The sequence below is a fragment of the Gallus gallus genome, chromosome 3, assembly GCF_016699485.2.
Source record: "Gallus gallus isolate bGalGal1 chromosome 3, bGalGal1.mat.broiler.GRCg7b, whole genome shotgun sequence".
Classification (NCBI taxonomy): domain Eukaryota; kingdom Metazoa; phylum Chordata; class Aves; order Galliformes; family Phasianidae; genus Gallus; species Gallus gallus.
The window spans coordinates 20,749,280-20,774,209 of record NC_052534.1 but is presented as its reverse complement, the minus strand read 5'-3'; the positions used below and the strand labels follow the sequence as shown (position 1 = coordinate 20,774,209).

Here is a 24,930-nt window from a genome sequence, read left to right as displayed (position 1 = left end):
CGGCATCCAAATTAAGACAGGGTATATAATTTTTTAAGTGTGGACACTGAAAATGTGTTTTCCAAACTGGAAAGCTGCTGATGCTAAATCCCAAGAAATAACTAAAATTAACTTCCTTGCTCATTAATATTAGATAATACAAGTGGATGGCAGGAGGACTAAGAAACCACCCAAGCCCACCAAGGCACAAAAGGCCTATACAACGCCTAAACAAAAAGATGAGTAACAAAGCATTTTTAAAATGCAGTTTCGAAATTTACTATTGTAAACATTGTTACTGAACAATTGGAATTATGAATTCAGCTTGCCAAAGGGTAACTTACACAATGCACACGGATGTCATGGAGTTAGGAGGATCCCACACAGGGCACTCATGTCCCCATCTCAAAGTGTCAGTGGGACCATACAAGCTACAGACCAGCCGAACTCCCTCCCCTAACCCCCTCTGTGGCTTTGTTATGGCCTGGCTGAGTTTGCTGCTTCCACACTTCTATCACACATCTGAACACAGCGATATTTTGATTAGATATAAGGAGCGTTCAAACTCAACACTCATTTCTTTCCATTAAAATCTCGGTATTTAACCTCAATTTTATCTGTTAAAAATTTACCAGCCTATTTCCTCCCACTGCTCCAACTATGCTTAAGTGCCCAAAACTCTCTTCCAGCCAGCTACGAATTCCCAAATTTATGGAGCATGCAGTGAACCAGGCTGGGGCTGGACAATCAAGTAACCCTTGTTTCCTGACTGTCTGTGCAGAGCAAATCTTGACACAAGGTTTTATTTTTTTTTGTTTGTTTGCTTTATTTTGCAAACAATACTACTTTAAAATAAATCAAACACTGTCTCCTAAAAATCCCCATCCTTGGCAGCTGGCACATGTCTGCAAACACAGAGAGCATTAAACCAACCATAACCCTGCTTCGGGCACCTGAACCCCAGTCATGAGCATGTGTTTGAAAACCTACGGGCACAGTAGTTTGAAATGCAATCCACTCTCATTGATACAGCTCAGTAGTTTAAAAGCAGAGGGGCCGTATCCTATTAAAAATAACAGGAAATCAACCACAGCAATAAATCTAAAGCTTTGGCTGCTGCAGTTTCTTATCTTCCATGAGCAGTTGGTGGTATGCAAAAACCATACAACTTTTTCTTTTAAAAAGATGTCAAAACAAACAAACAAACAAAAAAAATCACTCCAAAACTGAAGGTTCCAGTTGAGAATAGCTTACATCAATCAGTCACAGCCTTGGGAAACCTGAATCCATAAGACCTTCTCCCTGGCGAGGCAGGATATCCTGTTATATTTTGATGGTTTACTGCTGCCTCCAGGCAAAAACATGTCACTGAGAAAGCAGAGTTGGTGCACAAAAACTGACAAGTCCCAGGGAATCTCATCAGAGGTTTTGGCACTTCTGACACAACTTGCGTTATTCTTCTCATGCAAATTCTGCACCCAAATGATATCTTCATCTCCTCTGATAGCGCTTTTCTCTTTATCTACTAAAAGAGAGTAAGATATGTGATGATGGCAGTTTCTTCTAATGACTTACCAATACTTCAATGGGACTGCAGCAGTGCCATCTCAATGAATCCCGCTTGCGGAGACGCAAATTCTGCGAGGCTGGAGAAGGCAGCACAGGGCAGGGAAGGGGTAGCCAAGCCTCTTCCCAGAACGGAATACAAGACATAAGCCAAAGGCTTTCATTGAACTGGCAGAAACTACACATTGCTTTTCGCCAGAATAACTGTGTTTATTGTGGGTATGACTTGTTTTCCGCTCCTAAAAGGCAGAGCTTTGCCAACAAAACTTTAAAGACTGACACCAACAGCATGGGTGTGGGGTTCAGTTTGTTTGCAGCACGCACGAGTGAAGTTAACCACGGTCCGGTTTCCTGCCAATCTAATCCGCACACCATTTACTGCTGGTACTAGATATTTCTTACTCTGATCAGGTCATACAGGCATTTCTGGAGCAGACTGTTCAGGCAGGCAGCCCTGCTACATAACTTTTTTATTTTTAAATCAGTGGAATATTGTAAAGGTTGGAAAAGTATCAGGGACAAGCACTTCAATACAAGAGACAGATGCCTACTTTAAGAGCTAAAAGCGTTTCTAAAACACGTATATTTTGCTTACGTTCAGACAACCAGGCACGCAAGTTGTATGAGATATTTACTATGGAAAGATCAAACCACTGAACCTAAAAACAAACAAAAATGAAAGCCAAAACAAATAAACCAACACAACTAAACCCTTCCAGACCTAATAAATAAATAAATAAAACCAACACAGAGTCTCAACCTCCTTGCACTAGACCTAATTACAGCAGAGTAGTTACAACATCTTTTGGAGAGCACCTCACATATAAATGCGTGCTGGAAACAGGGCTCCATTCTCTCCTATTATCCCGAAGGAAGGTGAAAGGGAAGGAAGTTCCATTTTGAACCCCAAAGCACCCCAAAACGATCGTCCTCTGGAAATATACATAGGAAACTGAATTGAAAGTTTATTCTCCCTTGCATATATATTACTTTCGCAAAGCTGTTTCTCTGACTGCAAAACCTACAGCTGTAACTGTAATATTCATTTTCTCATTTCAATTCCCTGATTTTGATTCTCAATCAGTTCCTAATTCCTGGAACAAGGAAAACATCATGCATTTTTCAGATCATCTGCCTCCAAGTGCAAAACCATCTTAGCCCAAAAGTTCAATTTCTTGATATTACTTTTGGGTAGCCCCTTCTCTGGTATCAAAAGGCCTAACAAAAAACTCTGCAAAATATACGGTGACCACACTGGCAGGAAAAAAATCAGGAAAGTAATAATCATCAGGCTACCGAAATGACTTCCCACTGGGATATTAGAAGGCAGAGTTTAGAGCTAAGGAATTTCTTCATGCTTGAGGGTTAACTCTTAGCCAACACCAACCCATCTGTCATACATCATTTTACGTCTACTTCAATTTCTTTTTGCTACAAAAAAAAAAAAAGGAACGCACTTCAGAAATGTTACGGGCCACCAGATTTGTTTCATATATTATCAAAGCTAAACTTTCAAGCATTTTATGGAGATTAAGAGATTAGAGTCCAGAAGGGTGTTTTTCTTCTGTAAGCAAGGCTCTCTCTTTCAGTCAAATTAAAAAGTGAAGTTCAAGGTATGTTGTTAATTCCTTAGGGGAAATGATACACAACCCACATGCACAAAGAAGCTAGCTTGCGTGTGGTTGTTTTTACAGCATGGAATCAGTTTCAATCTATGTTTGTTTAACAAGATGCAAGTCTAACAATGGTAATTTGCTAAAAGTTTGTGCATTAAGTACGTACATTAACAGAAACAATGGTCATAACTGCTTTCAAAGATACAAGGGCATCAACAAAGTGACCAAAACATAAGCACTGCACTTGATTAGTTGTTACAAAACCCCATGTTCCTGTGAGCTTCATAATTTCAATAATCCATCTGTAAACACTAATTTTAGACTACTGTTCCACATTCCAGTAATAAGTTACTGTCAGTGAATCTGGAACAAAATTTCATGTTTTGTGTTCTCATTCCTTTATTTTTATTTCATAAAATATCCTAAGTTATAATGGACCCGCAATGCCCACTGCCCTGTGCCATGCCCACCGCCCTTTGGTGCAGGCCCCTTCCCTAACCCCCAGCTGCCCCTTCCCTGACACAGCTCCATACCATCCCCTTGGGCCCTGTCACTGTCACAGAGAGCAGAGCTCAGCGCTGCCCCTCCACTCCCTGTGAGGAGCTGAAGCCGCTATGAGGCCTCCCCTCAGCTCCTCTCCAGCTGGCCTCTTTGTCAGTGCCTGGACTCGACTTAAATACAGGATTACAATCATCATTCTAAAATGATGATTCATTTATAACAGTTGTTTGAGGCTTATTAGCTGGCTTCTTGATCTCTCTTCACAGCTGATATAGCTTAAGTGACACTTCTTTGTTTTGTTTTGTTTAAGAACAGCAACCTCTGCCTTTTGCTATTGCATAGAATAGATTAAAACATCTTCACTCCCTGTCCCATGTTCCTAACACAGATGTGTTACAGAACACATCTCACCATGACGTATGCTTATACCTTACCTACATAGCATTTGCACAAGAGAAGTGAACTTCTCTTAGTCTATTCTGCACGTGGATCATAAGAAAAATGTTGGCTCAACATCTGCATTTTGTTCTTACCACAGAGACCCAAAGCAACCTTCAGTCAAGATTGCATGGGGATTTTGGAACAGGCAAGTGACTTCACGAGATGGGAATCAACCGGAAGACAAACACAGCAAAAATCACTGAGTTACAAACGTTAGAAATAAATTAACAACATTTTTAAAAATACATTAAAATGTTAGAAATATTATCAAGCAACACACATACATTTTTTTTTTTTCAGATGGTCGGTTATACTGTAGTTAGGCCTGTAAACTGGGAGGTCACAGTGCACTGCCTACTATCTTCAAAATAGAGCATTCCAAATTTAAGATATATTTGGTCTTCAGCAGTTGCAGAAACCAGTTAACCATCATTTAATCACACATATTTGGAGAGTGACTCATCAGATGTCAGGTGCTTAACGTGCTCCTCAAGTAACCATCTAGCTGCCAACGTCCTTCCTCCTCCATCTCCAGGGTACTGTGCATAAATGATCACAGCAGTGGAAAGTTTGTGTCAGAGGATTAATATCGTTAGTTATTATGGTTAGGATCTATATCATTAAGAGAGATCTGCAATGCCATAACTCTTGTACCATAAGCTACAGGCTGTCTCTGTAAAGAATATAATTAAGAATGGAATTTCCTATATGATTTGGAAATCTCTTTTTTTCTGGTAATGTTCTATTCATCCATTCTTCAGCCACCACAACGCAGGCATCATTTTTTTAATTATTATTATAAATTCAGTTATACTACCTATTTGAAGTCAATCTGTCACTTTAACTCAGCAAGTTTCAAAACAGTAGCAACCCATACCTCATTATTGCTCCCCATTACTGACAGCACCCACATGACATCTGGTTAGCAAGATGTGGCAGCCTTCAACTTCAGGAGTTCCTTTCAGCATTTCTCTGAAGGAAAATTTTTTTGATCCCTAAATTAGTCCAGATGGTAACTGAAGAGTTGTCCCACTCTTCCTGTCTACATAGCAGCCACTATTGTACCAGAGGAGCAAGCAAATACGTTTTTCAAAGCAATGCATCAGCACTAGAGGTGAACTATCTGAGGAAGCTCCTAACATCTAAATTCTATAATAAGCACTACAAGCAGAGTTTTTGTAAATGAAAACTGTTTCTTGAGTGTGTCAGTTGAGAGCTTTGAATTTTCAAACAGCTGCTGGGTTGGCAATACCAGACAGTGGATTTTCTTGGGATTCTTTTGAGTGCTGACATTTAAAATCACAACAAATGCCTAGATGGTTGACTTAGACAGGAGGACCTGTTCTGACAGCTGGTGGAACACCAAAGCACAAACAGAAAATCAACAGGCTGAAAGCACCTAACAGCAACACAAGAAGGCAGAAAGAGTTATCCTCTGAAAGAAAATGCTAAAGAAAAGATAATTCCCATTACTAAAGCATCTTGCACAGAACCTTATAACCAACAGTCCCACAACAGTCCCTTTCCAGGCTCAGCAACACAAAACAACAAAAAAACCCTACAGAATCACTCCCTGTAGGAACATTTAACTATAAAAAGTACAGCAACACTGAAAAATCACTGCACAAAGGAAAAGACAGAAGGTAAATCATTCCCACTGAAATTATACAACCTGCTGAGAAGTAGGGAGGCTACAGCTAGCTTCTTCCATTTTAGTAGAAAGTGCTGCCTCTAACAATGCTGCCATTAAAATACTTTGCAGGCCAACCAAAACCAAAATTTTTCTTTTGGCTACTTTGCTTAAGCAGCAACTTAAAGCAATCCATCATGTAAGCAAACAAATAGAATACTTTTTTGATCTTCCAGTTGGAAAAAGCATGTGTAGATGCATATCCATGGAGAGCCAAGAATAACTGAATAAAGCGCTGCAAACTTGAGCCAGGCTTAACGTACCAAAACATGGACAAGTTAATTACAAGGGTATCCTCAACCTCCTGCAAAATAAGGCCAGCTTTTTTTTGCAAACTGTACCCAAAACACTGACACTAAATGCATCAGTAACACTTCTTTTCTGTAAGTCTCAGGAAATTTAATACAAATATACAGATTTTATGAATAGGAGTGATTTTTAGCAGTTTAATAAAGTGAGAGAAGAAACACCAATACATGCCTCAGTCTTTACAACTTAATTCAAGTCACTTAAACTGCTTAGTGGGCATGGTGGTGGTGGGTTGATGGCTGGACTAGATGATCTTAGTGGTCTTTTCTAACTTTAATGATTGTATGATTTTATGATTCTATAAATTTTTATCTGGACAGCTATTAGAATTCCCATTTTGCAACAACAAAATCAGGTTCAGAATAAAATAGAAATGTGTTTATTTGTACACTTTGGATGGAGGCACTGTAAGGAAAGAGTTAATGAGTGTAACTTCAATATTATCCAAACCTGGCTGTATTTTTTCCAGCCACAGTGATGGAGCACATGGGAGCAGGGAAGAGTAGGGGTATTATTACTCACCCTGTGTTACAGATGAACCAATCGAAATAGAAAAGGGTAGAAGGAGGCTCTCAACATTTCTTACTAACCCCAACCAACCAGAAGAACTAACAGTCTTCAAGACTTTGGAGAATTCCTTTGTCTCATCAAAACTGGAAGTGCAACTATCCTTATGGAAATGCAGAAAAAAGCTCTGTAGAGAAAGTGGTTGCATCAGTATGATTAAGGAAATCCTCTTCCTCCAGATTGGTTTCCCCACCACAATGCTGTAAATTCAACTAACCACATTCAGTCTGAGAATATAATAGCTATACATGCTTCTGGAGCTCTTTCAGTTAGCAAATACAATGATACTAAGCAACCAAGGAATGAGAGCTGCCATTCTAAGAAATGCTTGAAAAATAAATAGCAAAAAAAATGATAACTCAGAAATCCCTTGCTCTCCACAATTATCAGACTCAAACACCCGATTTAGAAAAAGGCAGCAATTCCCAAATAAGTCTAAAAGACTTCAATATATAAGAACTATGAAAACAGCCAATTTCTGTAACTATTTATTCTAGTCCCATATATCTATGTTATATATATTATAGTCCCATATATCTATATATACAAACACAATAAAAAGCTACAAAAAAAGTCAAAAAATACTCCCAGAGTACCAGATGTTAGTTTCACCAAGGGGATACAGAATACATACACATGGTTGATATATCTTGATTTTTCAGTGGAAGGACTCATTTTTGCCAGTACCCATTAACTGCTTTTGAAAGATATGTTTTGCTTTCACACACACACACAGTAAGCAATTTTCACAGAATCACAGAATTGCAGGGGTTCAAAGGGACCTCAAGAGATCATCCTAAGTCATACACTGCAAATCCTACAGTTTTAGTTTTTTTTCTTGTGCTCTGAACTTCCAATGGAATATATTTACTAAATGCATTTTTTTTTTATTAAATACCATGTTAAAACTGTTTCCACGCTAACATCTGATAAAAAAAAAGAAGTCAACTCCCCTGTAAATGTCACAAGTATTGCTTTACATTACCCTTCAGCATCAGAGCATTTTGCCAGGACTTACTGCAATTAACACCTTTGCTGATCACAGAAATCAAAGTGGAAAAACTTTAAAAATGCCTTTTCTTCAGTTTCTTAAGACTGACTATAAGTAAAGCTGATTTAATGAAAAGTTGCTACCTTTTCCATCAGCCTTAACAATCTGGAAAGCAGAATAAGTGGGCCAATCTTCTGTCAACGTGCTGCTGTGTCAAGGCCAGTTCTCTATGCATTACTACTAACTGTCTTGCCTCCTTATTGCCTCTCCAAAATTATGTTGCCACTAAGCATAAAGTAGGAATTTCTGGGAGTGGCAGCATAGGCAAATGCAACCACTCATCTGAAGAACCCTTTTCTTTCCTTTTCACCAGGGGCTCTCTGAAGTCACTTTGCTATGATATCCAACCATTTTCAGAACCAAGTACTGACCTCCCCTGGTCACAGGGTCCCCTTCCCCAGCTGCGTAGTTCTGTGGCACTTCTTTGACATCACAGGTCTGGAAGGCCTCAAGCACAACCCCACATTTCTTGCTGTTTGTACACATGTTGGCCTACCATACACACAGCAACAACAAAAAGTATTTTTTGGAGTAGAGGAATAAGCAGCTCTGGCTCACACAGGCTTAGAATGTGAAATATGGTTTAATAAAGCTAACTAGATCTCAGCTTCATGCTATCTCTTTAAAGTCTCCCATAAGTAAAACTGTTTTTAAAAGCTATTTCATACAGTAAATCCAAAAAGCAGAGACAACTGAGAAAAGTAGGCTTAGAAACCTCTTATGTGGTGAAAGACCTAGCATCATCCAGTAGAGGGGCAAAGAGGCTGCTCCAAAGGAATAGTTTTCAAACTCTTCTACCACGACATGTAAAATTCACATGCTGTGATGCACTTCAGAAAGTCCAACCCTCACTGATAAATGCTCTCACACAACAAAATACGCATGTAATCTATAGGTCTACGTATACGCATACAGTATAGACGGGATCTTAAACTCATAGTGGTGTCTGGTTCCGTAACATATGCCCTTCTTATCAAATGTCATTTGTATTGCCATGCCTGCATCTGTCTGCACAGATGTCATCCCATGTAAAGAAGCATATGGGCTTAAGCTGACATTGTTAGCAAACAGGAAGAGCTTTTGGCAAGAGGAACTGAACATAAAGTGTTCTGCGGGCTGCCTCTCTTAACCTATCTTTGGTTGGCTCGTCTGCTCAGCTAAAACCGGTAGGTTACTTTCTGAGAGGGCAGAGTGCCAACCTAACAGATGGGCAGAAGTAAAGTCATGCCAAAGAACCAGAATGTGCATCTAATTTGATAATTAGGGGCTGAATTTCCCCTTAGAAATATTGCAGCGGCAACGCACACTAAGTTTCCAAGCTTAAGGGCAAAAAAATATGCTTCAGCCTATCCAGTTGCAGGTTAATTATGAATATGTAAGAAACAAACAAACAAACAAAAAAAGCCATGGAGAAGGGAGGAGACCAACCAAAGACTCCTATCATTCAGGATTAGCATTCTTCAGGGAGAGATGAAAGAGAGAAGGGGATGAAAGTAACAGTAAGATTAAGCCTTTATCCTGAAATAGCTCTCCACAAGGGACACCTGCAAATCTTGGCCAAAACAGTTTTGTGGCCTTGCTGAAAACAATTTATGCTGAACAGAGATAAAAGTAAGGAACTGATGGCTACTTTACAAAGCATTAAACACAGCTTTCCTGTCCACAAGGAACAGCCAAGCTGATAGCTAGTAAAAGGCAAAGGACAAAGTGTTTATGGCTCAGTGGAAATCAAATATAATAACATACAGGAGTGCTTGAAACTGTTGAAAATTACGGTCTTGGTTTTGATATACAGTGATACATATTTGCAGCTGCTAAAAGAAAACAAGAACAGTAAAGGAGAGAAAGCTGAGGACCCAAGTGAAAAATCTACTTCTAACATTTCACAAGAATTCATGCAATAATGCAGTAGTCCCACAAATACTCTAAAAAGCTCTGTTAAAGCAGGCTCTGTCTTGGACTGTTTCTCTCACGTCTTCCCCCCCTTCCTTGACTTTCTAAAGTCACTTTCTTCAGCAGGATAAATGCCAAGAGCCATGCAAGCCACAGTTTGGAAAAAAACATTGCTCTAATTCATTCTCTTCTTCCTACTCCTGAAGCGACTCTCTACAGATTTACAGCTTCTAAAACAAGACTATTGAGAGTAATAAATACAATAGCATCAGTTATATATATATTTGGTCTACAAATCCTGCATATTTGCAGACCAAATATCCAAATATTTATTTGGATAAATAAGAATTTTAATCCTGCCTTTTTATCACATAGAGCTGTGTTCAAGTATTCCAAGAAGTTAAGTGTTCGCTTACTCTCTTGTATTTCCTACTTCGGGTAGCTGAATCTCAGAGGGGCATTTACACTGTTGCCAGAATGGAAATTAGCTCTCCAGCTCTGATTCACATCTTTACAGCAGAGCAGAAGACTTAGCCACAGATCTAAAATAATATAAAAGTGATAGCTGCTAAGTGCCTCAAATTGCATGCTCTGCTTTACAGGCCTCCATTGAGACATCTTCCTCTGAAGAAATTTGTCAATTAAAATCCCTTTGTTCAGCTGTCAAACTCTGGTAAGTTACTTCCCAGCTATAGCATGAGACTTAATTGGGCTTTTGTTTAATTACAATCAAGATAATGATGCTCAAATGAAGAACATAAAGTAGGCAACTGAGTGAAAGCAATCAATTAGGGTGACCCTGAAGCTGGCTTTTAAGGGCAAAAAAGAGGCCATTCAAACATGGCCATAGGCTAAAAATGCAAAATATAAACCTGTTACTTTCTAAAATAACACATTGCTCTAAGAAGCAAATAAAATAAATGACATTAACATGAATGCTCATGACAAACTGGTGAAAATAAAAAATAAATAAATAAAAACACACAAAAAAACAAACCAAAACAAAAACCTCCCCAAATCTAAAGACTCTATCCTGAAGGCTCCCAAATTCAGGACTAAAAGAACACAAGGGGTGCTAATTCAAGTTCTATGACAATAACACAAGAGCTGATGTGAAATCCACAAAGAAATTGGCAGGGCAGCAGCTGCATTTGCCAAACCAAACAAAGTCAATCAGAAGGGAAAAACTTAAAAACAAGTTTAAAGACCTTCACATTCAAGCATTACTTCAATCTTTACTTATGCTAAGAGTTTCAAACTCACTGACGTTACAGGCAAACACACACCTTGATAGAAATGGCCTTATACACATACAAAGGTTCATTAGAAATCAAGATCACTTCATCTCCAAAGTTTTCTAGAAAAGAAGAAAAGGTATTTGGAGCATATCTGATGAATGGAACCAGAGCGTGACACAGCAGCAAGGGAAATCTACCACGAGAATCCCTTCATTAGCAATGTTTACAGACAGAAAATGAAACTTAACAAGACAGGACCAGGCAAAAGGCTGAGTGGGATATAAAGCAATGGCCAAATGTTTGCCCATCACTTCAAGAATACAGGAACGCCCCAGAGGAATTCTACCCCACTGCTCTGGAAACTCAACACAACTTCTTGCTTTCAAGTCTCCTATCTAGATTTACTTTTTACTTTGAAAAGTACATGTCTACCTCTGAAATCCAGCACATAAATTATTTTTAGTCCCAGACCTTCTATGCTTTATGAATGGTAAGAGAATATGCTAACATGTATATATTCCAAGATTCAAAAGCGCTTAGCCAGCCTCATACTTTTCCCCTCACCTGCAGAGAGATGCTAAGAAATGTAATTATATTAAAAAAAAAAAAAAATTATCAACTTTGAAAATCAGGTCTGCTCCTTTCTCAGTAGCCAACAAAAATCTTCTATTCATTTTACTAACAAAAGCCAGAAAGGCTCTACCAAACATGACGCCGTACATCTCAGACACTTATTTTTCAGCTAAAGTTGATGGCTGAAGAGTTTTCAATCAGACAAAAGCATTTCCCCCATGAAACGTCAAGAAAAGTCACATCATGGTTGATTAGAGCAAGTAAGCACCAACATTCACACATAATTTCTGTAGTCCAACCTGAGCTATTACCTAGGTGAGTTTACCTTTCTTCCTGATAAACAGACATCTAACAAACCAAAAATAACCAAAATAACCCACACCAGGATGGCACACGTTGAGGACCAGCTCTCTTTTGATCTCTAGAAACTGAAATCACCAATCTGGCACAGTATGCTGCTCTTGCAGCACATACACCACACTGAAAACTTCATTTGAAAGCAGTGGTTCACAGCCATGAATAAGAAGTTATACAGCTAAGCAGGCTGCTTAGCTTGTTGTAGAAACTATCCAAGCGTACCAGCTCCAGTCAGAAGTTGTACTATTTTTCTTTGCCTGCATGTTATTACAACAGCATATACCATTAAATTAAATAAAATCTGAGAAAGTATCAGCTAGAAAGCTATTTTAGACAAAGAGGAAGAAAAAAAAATCATCAGAGCAGGAAAAGAAAAAATAGATAATTAAAGTAAAACCTTTATTACAGAAATGATACTGGTACATTCTGAAAGAGATTGTAAAAATTAATGGAAAAAAACCCAGTGAGACAGGAAGCTTAAACACAGCTAATCTAATGATGCCTTTCATAACACAGGAAGCAAGCACACTACCAAAGAGATGACAAAACCAGAGATTATTTGAGGTGTTTACTTATTCCCAGACCTAGCTAAAAAGTGTATTAAAGGGACTCCAACTAAGCTCATCAAGCTTACCACTACAGCTCTTTGTTTTAGAAGAAATCAGATCAATTCATTTTGAAAGCCATGATCCTGTATGTTTAATACAACAGCACTTAACATCGCAAGCACCAAGAGTTACTGTCACTTTCATGTGCTCACACTATTTCCTCTTACCAATGTCCCCATCCTTCAAATTTCTGCTCACGTGAACACTGCAGTTCGGTCTGCAGAGCTGCAGGATGCACCCAGAGGCTTTGGGATGGAATGTTTGCCCATTGGGCTTCCGTACCTCCAGCATGAGGTACCAAATAGATTTACTAGTCTTGAATCACTGAGTTGTAATTCTTCTTCTCCTAGAACGTGACATAATTGTGATGTGTACTACAGTGCCAACATCTCCATATACAACCGCAGTGCTAAGCCCTTCATACATCAGAATTAGGCTGGATTACACTGGCTTCTCTTGCACAAGATTCAGAGCCCCTTTTATCTAATTATGTCTCGCCACAGCTATCTCCAAATCTGAATTTAAACTAACCAAGCCTCAGTAACTATGCCTTATGGCCTTCCTCATGAGAGGAAAAAACACTGAGTTATCACTATGATCTTGACAGGACAAGAAGAGAACAGCGCTCAGTGCTACCAGACACAGCAGTTGGGCGTCCTTTCTGTTTCTCATTTCCTTTGACCTTACAGCTCGCCCTTGTGAACTTCCCACTGTTGGCAAGGTAATGCATCGATGTTTAAATACACTTAGTACGCAAACTGTATGCATGAGCTTGATGATGCCTTCTGTTCATGCTTCCACCAGCTTCTCAGAGCTACTTCTTCAGCCAAGAAGAGAGGGAAGCACGCAAATCACTGAACACACGACATGAAAAATTTCACACATACTCTGTAAAGGTATACAGACAAATACTGCAATTAGATTTAACATTTTTGAGCCTCCTACGAGCAACCATTTCATGGACATATCTTTAACACCTGAGAGAGAGAAGCTGCAGAGAGGGAAGAGTTTATGTTCAAGCCAGGGCATCACTTTCAGAACGTCGAATGCAACAACAGGTACGGTGATAGCAGCACACAATGCAATCACACGCAGCATGAAGTAAGACAGCCTGACTTTTTTCTTCAGTTGACAGAACTACAGTTTCTGAGTCACTGTGTTACACATTTTTCTGTATTTCTCTATATGACTATGAGAGTAAGAGATCTATTGCTTAAAAACAAAATAAAAGATTCAAATTCTCCTGAATCTCTCTTCCTAACAGGCAGGATACTCAACACCTGACATCAACATAGTTATTCAAAACAGATTCTTCACTGTTTGTTGCTTTGAACATCCCTCAGGTTGCACTGAGGCTTGGCACTAGCATTGCCACACTATTATACTGGTCAAATCCTTTCAGGTTTGAGTTGAGCACATGGAGGTAGCCATGCATGCCAGAGAAACAACTTACCAAGATATCAATGGAGAAATCTCTACACTCAAGTCATCACACAAATAGCTCCTATATGTGATGGTTTTCTACAAGTTCAATTTGACACCTTGCCTAATGCATGCTTTTTTCAGATCTGCTTTCCCCATGTACAACAGATGAAATCATAACACAGGTGTGAATGTAGCCTGGGCATCACACCGCAATACAGTTACAGCTGGGGCAGGAATGTCAGTGCGCAAGTAGATACAAGGCCTGTCAAATGTCTTGGTATAAAGGAAATGAAGTGCATATGAAAATACTGGTACAGAAGTACAAGGTATTGCAAAGCAGATAATTTTGATTGATTGTGAAAGTCCCAAAAGACTGCACTACTGCCAATATTTACTTAAAATATCTCTGGACTGTTTTTACACTGCTATCTTATGAGATTCTCTGCTAAATAACGTGTATTAAGTATGTAAGCAAAAAGAAAAGAAAAAAAAAGAAGTCCAGTAACCCAACTCATCTTCACCCTTAGAGCTGAAAAAAAAAAAAAAAGCCAATAATTAGTGGAACTAATATCTTTTTTTTTATTATTATTTCAAATATGTGAATGTACACATATATTTAATATATATATACATATATTTTAAATTTCAAATCACTATGGAGAAAAGGACCTAACTGATCACAAAGCCAGAGCCTTGTCCAGTTTCCTGACAGATGCTTAAACCCTTCACTGAATGCTCTAGAGGGCTGTGTAGGGTTATTTTAACTTGGTCCCCACAGCAAAGCTACAATTCTAGAGAAACTGGTACAATAAATCACAGACCTCATTATCAGAAAGATTTTCCTGGTGAGCAGTTTGGATTCTGTCTAAATCTTAATCTTAAATCTTCATATTATCAAAGGGTCTCTTCAACACTGAAGTTTTAAACACCATTTTATTTTCATTCCCATCTTTTAACTTCTCTAGAAGGTATTTAACAAAACTAACACCCCTTCCTTTCTCAAACCATGACCACAGTGCTCTCAGGCTGTGGTAGGCCGTGTCTTCAAGACAGCTATCTACAGCATCATTTTTCCATTCCAAGAAAATATCTGAATAAATGAGGATTTCCTTCACTGCCATATCCTCCTCTGTTTGACATACAACATGGAGGGACTAAGCAGCATATATTTATATATAGTGTATATAAGACATATATATCCCATCCCTAGAGTAATTCAAGGTCAGGCTGCATGGGGCCTTAGGTAGCCTAGTCTAGTGGGAGGTGCTCCTGCCCATGTCAGAGGGTTGGAACTACATAGGCTTTAAGGTCCCCTCCAATCCAAACCATTCTGTGGTTCTATGACCAAAAATATGAGAACAGAGTAAGCAAAATTAAGACATATTTAACAGCAGACATTGTTTTCTGAAGTCAGCTTTAGTAGCATGGAAGTTACTGTATTAAGTGAGCTCTGGCAAGCTTGCAGCCTTGCACTCATGAATATCTCAGCATAATACTCTGGAGGGGGTGGAAAGGAAGTGCAAAATTTCACAGCAGCACGCAGCGTGTTAGTGGTACTTGTCAGGTACGCTAAACATACACTTCTAACATGAAAGCTCAGCTCCATGTTAACAAACTTGTATTGGAGCACAAGCTGAAAATACAAAAGTAGCAAAGAGACCTTATATAATATCAACAGAGGTTAACAATGCTGACTAATGTAGCAAAACGCCTAATTGCAGTGTGTACCCACCCCTTTCCAGACGTTTTGACAGATTAATTAGCACATGAGTGATGATCTTCATATCTAAATCAGGTTATAGGAAAGGCGTAAAAATATATCAATATATCTGGAAAAAAACATTCGTGCATCGTAAGAAGCGTATGAGCCATTATCAGACAAGGATTAATGTTTTCTTTCAGCAGTGAAGAGATGCACATGAAAGTACATTACAAAAGCAAAGAGATGTTCTGTGATAACAGTTTTAGGCTGCTACACCAGCAACAAAGACCAAGAGGTAAGACCAAGTAGAAAGACTCTCCAGCTCCAGGCTATGACATTCTTCTTCAAGGTGCCTCCCAAGGGAAACACTCTTCACTTCACAAGGTCAGACCCTGTGATGGGATCAGTAATTCCCTTCTGAAAAGAACAATCTCTTAATTACCTAGCTTTAAGTTTGCAAGAAATGTGTATTCCTAAATCTGCATATTTAAATGCACAGGTTTATGAAAATTTACCAATTAAATACAGAAATTTAAAAAACAATACATAAGAAATGTATCCACTACAGAGAAGTACAGCCTGTGACCAAACAAACCAAAATCCTCAGAGCATGTTAGCTCCCCCAGCACACCCTCTGCCTATTGAAGCAAATCATTCCTTCTCTTCTCTAGCTAGATTTTTGACAACACATGAGGAAATTAAGAAGTGTTAATTATTAAATGAGAATCTAACTCTGCATATACAGCTGTGTATTTAAACACTTTCCTCTACATAACATTTAGGATGAAACATTAAAACACATACTGAAACTCTTGAAATGTAATAGACAACATTAACTTTCAGCTTCAAATGGTAGCTTTTATCTGCCACTCATCAGAAAGATTTTTTTATAACTTAATTTGTGGTTGATAAACATTAATCTGCCTCAATAATGCTGTCCTGCAATATTTTAATTCTATTTTATGAACAAGATCTCAAACTACACACAAATGCATTCTAGGGCACCAAGTTACCAAGGGAAACATGGGCATGTGGAAGGAAACTTGCAAGAAGACCCTGCCACTGCTTTTCTGTTTCCATAAAGAATACATGAAAGCAGGAAGCAGCAGCATGTAAGTATCGATACTATGATTTAACCTCCTCTGCTATCACAGATTCCCACAACACAGTCTTGGCAAGCGTGCATGGAATCACAGGGCCTATACTCAAATATGTCTACATGAGCCATTTTACTCACAAGCAGAAGCCTGTGCCCTGTCTACTCTCCATTCTGAGCTCTGAAGCTCTGCTAATACTTCTGTCTACCAGCAAACACTGCATTAGCCTTCCTCTTAAGTTAGCAGCCAACTTCTTTCCCAGTAAGTTAATCGAAGAATTTTTGAAAGCAGACTGAATTTTCACAAAAGAATGGGAATAGAAGTTCATCCTGTCCAGTAGCTCCAATTCCCTTAAAGGATGCCAGACAGAAAAGGGGAAAATAAATATAAAATAGTTCTGATCATTTCAGATGCCTCCTTTCCAGGCCTTCTGAAATAAAACCCCCATCATCCCTTAAAGCTCACAAAGATTCTTCTTCCTGTAGCAGTTCTGTTCACACCAAGCATTCAGAAAGCTTTTAAGAGAGGAGATAGATTTTCTCAGAAATCTGTATTTTCTATATTTGGGGTAGGAGTTTAAAGGCCTGTTCCCACTGAAGGCATCAGAAAACATACTTGATTTCAACACGTGATAAATCTGGCCACTGGATATTTAACTTTTCCTTCTTCTCTCCCTCCACCTTGGAGAACAACAGGCTCAAAGTTTTGTGTAGAAATTCCTTTACATATTGTCTCACCTTTAAAGGACCTGAGATAAGCACTGCATATCACACATGCAGGAACTGCAGGGTTTCTACTACCAGCAGGATACAGTTTTGCTTTGAAAGAATAAATGAAAGTGCTGAGGGAAGGGGTCTCTACAAAAACGTCATGTAGTCGTAGCTGTCAAACACGGGATCTGGCCCCTACGAGTTGAATCTCTGATTGGCAAAGCCCCCTGATTTTGCCCAGGCTTGTCCAAAAGCCTAGCTTAATTATCATCATCAATAAAAAGCTAAAGGCATTTTATCTACAAGGTAGTGAATGCCTCCTCTCAAAAGAGGGAGTTCTACGATAAGAGCTAATCTAAAAAACCCAAGGAATGCAAACTATTTTCTCAGTTGTAAAAACATGAAAGAATTGCACAAACACAAGTTAAAGCAACTGCTGGTAACCTCACGCTTCTACACAGACAGCTTAGCCAAGGCTAGTGCTCTGACTCAAGGAAGTCCCAAAGAAAGACATCACTTTGATGTAACTGCATGAAAACACACACATTTCCATTCACTTCATCTTCTGAGCTCAAAAAAGCAGCTCAATGCCATCTTCAAAGTAGCTTTGGCCCTTTCAGTGGGGAAGTCAGAAAATCAACTCATAGTAAATAAACTTTCTGTGAAGCCCGAGTATACATAAAAACCACAATATTTCAATTCCACCTGCATTAAATAGAACCACTGCAGTGGGTTACAGGAACTGTTACCGTGGGCCAGATCACCAGCCGCTGCCCTGCTTCTAACAGCAGCTTGCCCTACATCCCTTCAAGAAAACATAACAAGCATCACAGTAGACACTTGTAGCATGATCTGTCCTAAGGGAAATTTCCTAATCCCTGTCAGATAGTGCTTGATTTATGCCCTAGAGCACCACGGTTAGCATCCCTTCAGCTAATAGCTGGAACCGTTCCTTTCACCCTATGAGCAGGTCGGTTTCCTTTTCCATCCTACCAGGCTGCTGGATTGTATGATCTCCTTTGATATGATCTCCTTTGACAGTAAGTATTACCATTATTTGCTTTAAAAAATAAATTTTAAAAAGTGATTTAGCACTATTATATATGTCGCCTTACAAGCTACTCCCTACATCTAGACAGTGTACTGCACCAAAGTGTACTTGGCACTTACTGATAGACAATCGTTATTCTGTGCATGTATTATCCTACCTCCTCTTATTGAACCCCCTGAAATGTTCAGGGGGATCAGTTCAGCTTCATATGAGTATTTTTCAATCTCTCTTCTTTGATAGGAGATGACAAATTTAGTATTCCAGGTGAATTTAAGCATGTTTAATAATCTCCTCTGCGTTACTACCACAGCATTTCACAACAACCACAGCTGTTTTCTTCTGTCTGATACTCAACATTAAGAAGGTGCACAGGTTCAAATGAAACACTGCTGAAGCCTTCCTCTCCACCTTAATGCAGTTAATTTACAATCCAGTAACATGGACGAGTAATGTGATTATTCCCTCCAACATGCATATTCTTGAATTTATCAACATCATCTGCTATGCTTCCCTTTTACCCAGCTTTCTTGGATTCCCTTTACAATTTCTCAGTCTTCTCCAGCCTTGCCTAATCCAAATACTTTTGCATCATTAGCAAGTTTTGGCACAGCATCATTCACCTAGTTTATTAGATCACCAACATACACATTCACCACCCTCTTTTCAGAGTTGTTTCTACATCACCTGGTAATTTAAGGTTTACAGACCAAAAAAAAAAAAAAAAGGGAAAAAAAAAGGGTTCTTAGTCATAAAGGGCATCATTTCAGCAAGGTACTGGTGAAATAAACAGGAAAGGAGCATTCTTTGAGAACTAGGAAGCAGGGTTGCAGTTTCCAAAAGCCTAGCACTGAACAAAGGTCAGTATCTAAACTTCTGATTAGCAATGCCCCATGCTACAAAACATCACAGTGGGCTGTAAGACAGCACTCTCCCAAGGACATCACCCATTCAACATTTCACACACCTGACTCCCTCAAGAAAAATCCTCTGTTTAGGAACTCTTCTTAGTGCTAGTTACATTTATGATTAATCAGTGACAAGTTTGTAGTCTCGAATTTTTCAAAAGTTGCTCGTCTATAGTTGATTGTAATACATATAACTGCTTGCTAACAATAATGACATCAGCGACAGTGGAAAATACATTTTAAAACAAGTATACGTGTTCATGTACACACTTTGCACTGCATCAGTCTTGAGCTCTTAATTCCAAGTGACACCTTCAGCATTGATAGAGCTGGCCTTGGGAAATACTTTGAAGAGCAATCTTAAAGCCTTTTTTTCCCTCTTCTCTGTATCTAAAGCCAAAAATACCAATCAGTATTGCTCAGAAGGTAAGCCATTGCATCTGCGTAATTGCAACACCTTCAGTTGACCACCATCTCCACCAGCTCCCTAAGACGAGACCAAATTTCATTATATATGCACTGACAGTTGAAGATGAGGAAATTAAAATATTTCTACTCCTTTGATTCTTCACATAAAACCACCCTTGAATTCATAAAGTTTGCTTAAAAAAATGTTCCATGGTATATCAACAAAAAATAAGAGCAGATTTAGTGAAAATCATTCTCATCAATTCAAAAGGAAAGTAACTCAGCCACAATAATGTGCACAAACTAGAAGTAAAAGGCATAGTATTAACCCATCAGAATCAGACTGTTTCATGAAAGAGATGAAGACCAATCAGGAAAACTCCCATAACCTTACTAAGACCTAACGGCAACCTTCTGACACTTTAATACACAACTCAATCCTTTCACACTCCAGAATCCTCCTCACCCCCCATGCTGCCCAAGGCAAAGAGGACAGCTCCTGCCTTAAGGCCCATTCCTACATCTGTAGGTAACCTTATAAGCTCAGAGCATGCTGCAAACCAGTAGGCTGTGCAGGAGCCCTATGCACAAGCTGGGCACTCCGCAGTACGGGTGGACAAATGATGCTTGCTCTGGGCACATACAGAAGCATAGACATAGGCAGCCAAAAGCACCCCATGAGTTCTTAGGGCTCCAGCATTAGGCACAGGAGGGCAAACATGCCAAGATGGAACAGAGCTTTTTCAGACAAAGTTTAAGAGAACTTCAAGCATGGATTCCTCACACAAGTAGCAACAACTGCAGTGCCACCACGTCACCAAGCTTTTCTGGAGCTCCAGAGGGTATTAGGCCAAGGTGTTCAGCACTTGCAGTGGATCTGGACATCAAAGAGACTTTCTGGCATAAAAACTAAGCCTTTATCAAAATCTTCTTCTAATTGAGCTGGATACACATGCACAAATATATTGCAAACTAAATATTATAGCCTAGTTCTTGCGTACGTGTTTGTAACTATTAATAATAAAGAAATTCCACAGTTTCCAAAGCAGTATTCGTGAACATGAATTTAAGCACATGGGTGAGCCTTTGAAGGACTAAGACCTGCAACCCACTGAGAACTTGCTACAATGTGCACATTATCAACAGCAGCAACATCAGAAACACAGAATCAAACACAGCCTGACTGAGTACGAGGAGAAACAAGTGAACACTAACCCCTTTGGCTGCAGTGGTACCAAGCAGACTTGGAACAAAGAAACAACATAGTTCCCAGAAGTACATAAACAAATAATTTTTTTAAAATATCAAATACTTTCTTCAAGACTGGAGGAGCTACTGGTGGTCAAAGCGATCTGCTAAGTGCACAGGAAGCCAACCCACTCTTACACTGTGCTAACTGACTGACAGGCTGGACAAGGATGGCCAGGAGAGTAGTCAAGCCAATCAACATGGATTGCTAATTAACTCTGCTCCAAAACTATTTCTTCTGCTATCACCGAAATGTTTATCAGACCTGCTTAAAACCATTCACCAATGTAGACAGAGAAGCTTAGAGAGTAGCCCCGCGGCCCCAGCCTGCACCATGGCACCCTTAGGGCCAGCTCTCCACAGCCGTGCCCTCAAGCCCAGCGCACACAGGTGCCATGGAGGAACGGATGGCCACAAGCCTGGGGAGCACTGTCCTGCTGATGGGGCCACGCAGGCAGCGCTCCCAACGTTCCTACCACCACCCATTGCATACACACAAGTGCCCTCTGCCTGCGAGCGGCTCTGGCACAGCCTCCCACAAAAAAGTTCAGAGAAGTGCTGTCAGCAGCAGCACGGCCTACAGCTTATTTGCATTGCTCTGATACCAACACGCAGAATGTTACAGTGTATAAAGAGCACTGCTCGCCTGTGACTGACCTTCCCGAGAGTGAGGGCTGTGCGATCACTGCGGACTGAACATCACAGCCGGACAAGTGGTCCCCGAAGCGCCTTCCCCTCAGTGGAGAGGATGCAGGTGGCACTTTGGGGCGGGGGGAGCCATTTTTACAGGCAGATTTCCCCAGCTCCGAGGAACTTCAGCACGTAACAGTGTTTCTGGAATAGTCAGAGCGAGCCAGCAGTAGTTAAGAGCTCGAAGGAAAAGAAAGAAGCGGCTTCTCACAGCACTATTCCTTTCAGCTATGGTTTCAGGTGACATGCCAGAAATCCCAGAAAACTTTCTGGGCAGCAGCACGTTGAAAGAGAACCTCTACCGACCTCTGCTTGCTTCCACCTCGGTGAACTTACAAACAGCCGAGGAGATGCTCATGATAGAAGCATGTGGTAACGCGATGCAAATCGCAGATAAAGCCCTCTCCATAGGAAGACGCCAGCACACGGTCCGTCCACACGCCACACGTACATTATGTAAGTCCGTCCCAAACACGATCCGTAAAGCGAGCCCGGAGCCCTCCGGGGCACCGCCGCTGTGTCACTGCCCCCCGCCCGGGCACACCTCGGTGCAGCAGCAACAAAGACGAAGGTACAGGATCAGGGAGAGCCGCGGGCACGGCGACGGAAGCCGGGGACCTGCGAGCACCCACCAGCGCCGCGTGTCCCGCAGAGCGCACTCCGCGGCCGGCCGGGCTGTCCGAGCCCGCTCATGGCAGCTGGCCGGCCGGCACTCCCGGCCCGAGCTGAGCTATTTTCGTCGGTTGCGAAGGACGACGAGCTGCAAGAGCGGCGCGCGGCGAGCGACGAACCCCGCGGCAGCGCTGCCCGCAGCACGGAGCGGAACGCGCTCCCGGACGGCTCGGAAGGCGGCGGGACCCGAGTGCGGCCAACTCGGCGGCGGTTCCTTACCTGCTCGGCGGCGGCTCCGGCTTCGTGCGCTCCCGCGGGAGGCGGCTCTCCCGGCCCGGAAGGCGGCCGCCTTCCTCCCTGCGGGGAGACCCGCTCCCGCCGCCCCGGCCCGGCCACGGCGAGGAACTTCGGCGGGGCGGGCGCAGCTGGGGCCGCCGGCGGCGACGCGGGGGGCCGGGACTCCCGAAGCTGTTGCCGTCGCCCGCGGGCTACGGGCAGGAGGAGGCCGGGCGGGAAGGAGGGGATTGCTGCCGTCCCGCGGGGGCGAGCGAGCGAGCGAGCGAGCCGGAGGCGGCGGGGCCGGGGCCGGGCTGGGGCGGCGCGGGGAGTCACGGCCCAGGAATGCCAGGAATGTGGGGCGGCCGCTGCGGCCGCGGGGCCCGGAGACGTCGGGACGCGACTTGGGATTTCTTTTTCTTTCTTTTTTTCTTTCTTTTATTTCTTTAAAAAATAAAATTTTCCCCCGCCCTAACGAAAGAGGAGGGCTGAAACCCACCCAGAGGAGGAGAAGGGAAGAGGAGGGAGGAAGAGGAGGGCGCAGGCCGCTGCCAATGGGGGCGGCTGCCGACAGCAGCCCTCGCAAGGAGGGCAGCGCTGCCAAGTTTGGGGCAGAGCCGCCGCGCCTACCCGCCCCTTTCCCGCCTCCCGCCGCGTGTGGAGGAGAGTGGACGGCCCGGCCGCGGCCTCCGCGCACGTGTCCCGGCCCGCGGCGGCGGGGCCCCAGCGGGGGCGAGGCCGAGGCAGGGGTGGGGGCACGGAGCGGCACGGCGCGGGGCGAGCGCCTTCGGAGGGACGTGGGGCCGGAGGAGGCTGGGCGGGAGTCGGCCGGGAAGCTCCTGCGCTCCCCTCTGCCTTCCTCGCATTACTCCCTATTAACCTCTCGTGGTCTGGCTTTAATAACATCACCTCTTCTGCCACCCCTCCCTCCTACTCCCCCCCCCCCCCCCCCCACACACACACACGTATTCAGTCCTGTCTCCGTTGTACCACTTTCAGCCTCTCTTGCTCACTGTGTGAATTTCCTCACCCAACAGCACAGAGGGAGAAGCAGCAGCAGAGCTGTTCCACTCTTGTGACATTGCACATGGCTGGGGAACAAGCAGTGTATCAAGTTGCTTTGAAACTGCATGAAGCATCCAAAATGCCTGGTGCTCGGCAGCTGTGGGAAAGCTCTTCCCATACCTGCTGCAAGAAGGGGCAGAGTGCAGCAAGCTGTAGGAAGCAAGGAGCACCCTCGCTGCCATGGGCAGATCACACCAGGCCAGAACACTTAAGAATGGTGTATTAGAAATGAGATGTGGCCTCCTTGCATGTCATAGCCGATGGTCAAATTGCATTATATTACATTTATTTAAAGTTACCCACGTTCCAAAAAGCATATCCAAATACTAGTGGGACACCCGTGTAAACATCAAGTGGAGGTATCCCTCTAAAACTGTGACAACAGGACTTCTACAAACTGGAAAACTATGAAAAGTAATACAAACAGGATTGAAACGATTCTTGAGTTGCTGAGTATTTTTGTTACTCGTACACTTTACTGAAGGAGTACGTGAGTAGATTCAATGGAGTCGGTATTAATCGGATTAATAATGATAAGAAGATCAAGAGCTGAGAGAGGGAGAAATAGCACGGATTCTTGATTTTGATAGATAAGTAATTGTATTTAAATACTGTATATTGAATCATGGGCCTATGCCTTACCTCTGGCATAATATTAGTATAATTATGTTTTGCAAGGAAAGTCCTTTTCATCTAAGACTTTCAAGTGTTTTATAAGTGCCAGACCTTAATGAAGTATGTAATTATCCCCATTTTACATAGGGCTACACTGAGGCATTAAGAAGTGACACCATTTATGATTGTTACTTGAATTAGATTAGACCGCGTATAGATACAGAGCTTTCAGTAGCAATCTGGAAGCACCATCAGGTGTCAGATGATAAGATGGAGCTCAGAGCTGCTGTGCTCTGAAGTTACACAGTTCAACTTTATGCCAGTAAACAGCTTTCCCCTCCTGAGTGGAAAGCTGCATGAGAGAGCAGCGTGCATCAGAACTCATGCTGAACTTGTTAGATTCCTGTCGTGTTCTCTGCACAGTGAGAGAGGCGTAAATTCTTTATTTTTAAGATGGTAAGGATTGGCTTTTGCAGCTATGCCTCAACACGAGCTTGTGGTTTAGCAGCTGGCCACTTTTACTTTCACAGGCTGCGTTTGAAGAAAACTTATTCAGTGACCTTAATTGCAAATGAAGTTGCAAGAAACATAAGCATGCTCACAAATTCTGGAGGGGAGGTTTTATGTATTGCCTACCTGCAGCACGATTCCCTAGAAGAAATAAAAACAGACAGCATAAATGTGGTTGAACTGTCTGTCAGCAAGAGCTTTTATTCAACAAACTCTGCAAAATGAAA

General features: G+C 41.7%; 1 protein-coding gene across 1 annotated transcript in view; it reads right to left on the bottom strand.

The window, feature by feature from the left end:
- The window catches only part of PTPN14 (protein tyrosine phosphatase non-receptor type 14), a 109,840-nt gene extending 87,042 nt beyond the window's left edge, over window positions 1-22,798 (bottom strand). The window contains exon 1 of the mRNA XM_419419.7: window positions 22,517-22,798. The gene's annotated coding sequence lies outside the window, so the exon portion shown is untranslated. The remainder of the gene's footprint in view (window positions 1-22,516) is intronic.
- Between the last annotated feature and the right edge of the window lie 2,132 nt (window positions 22,799-24,930).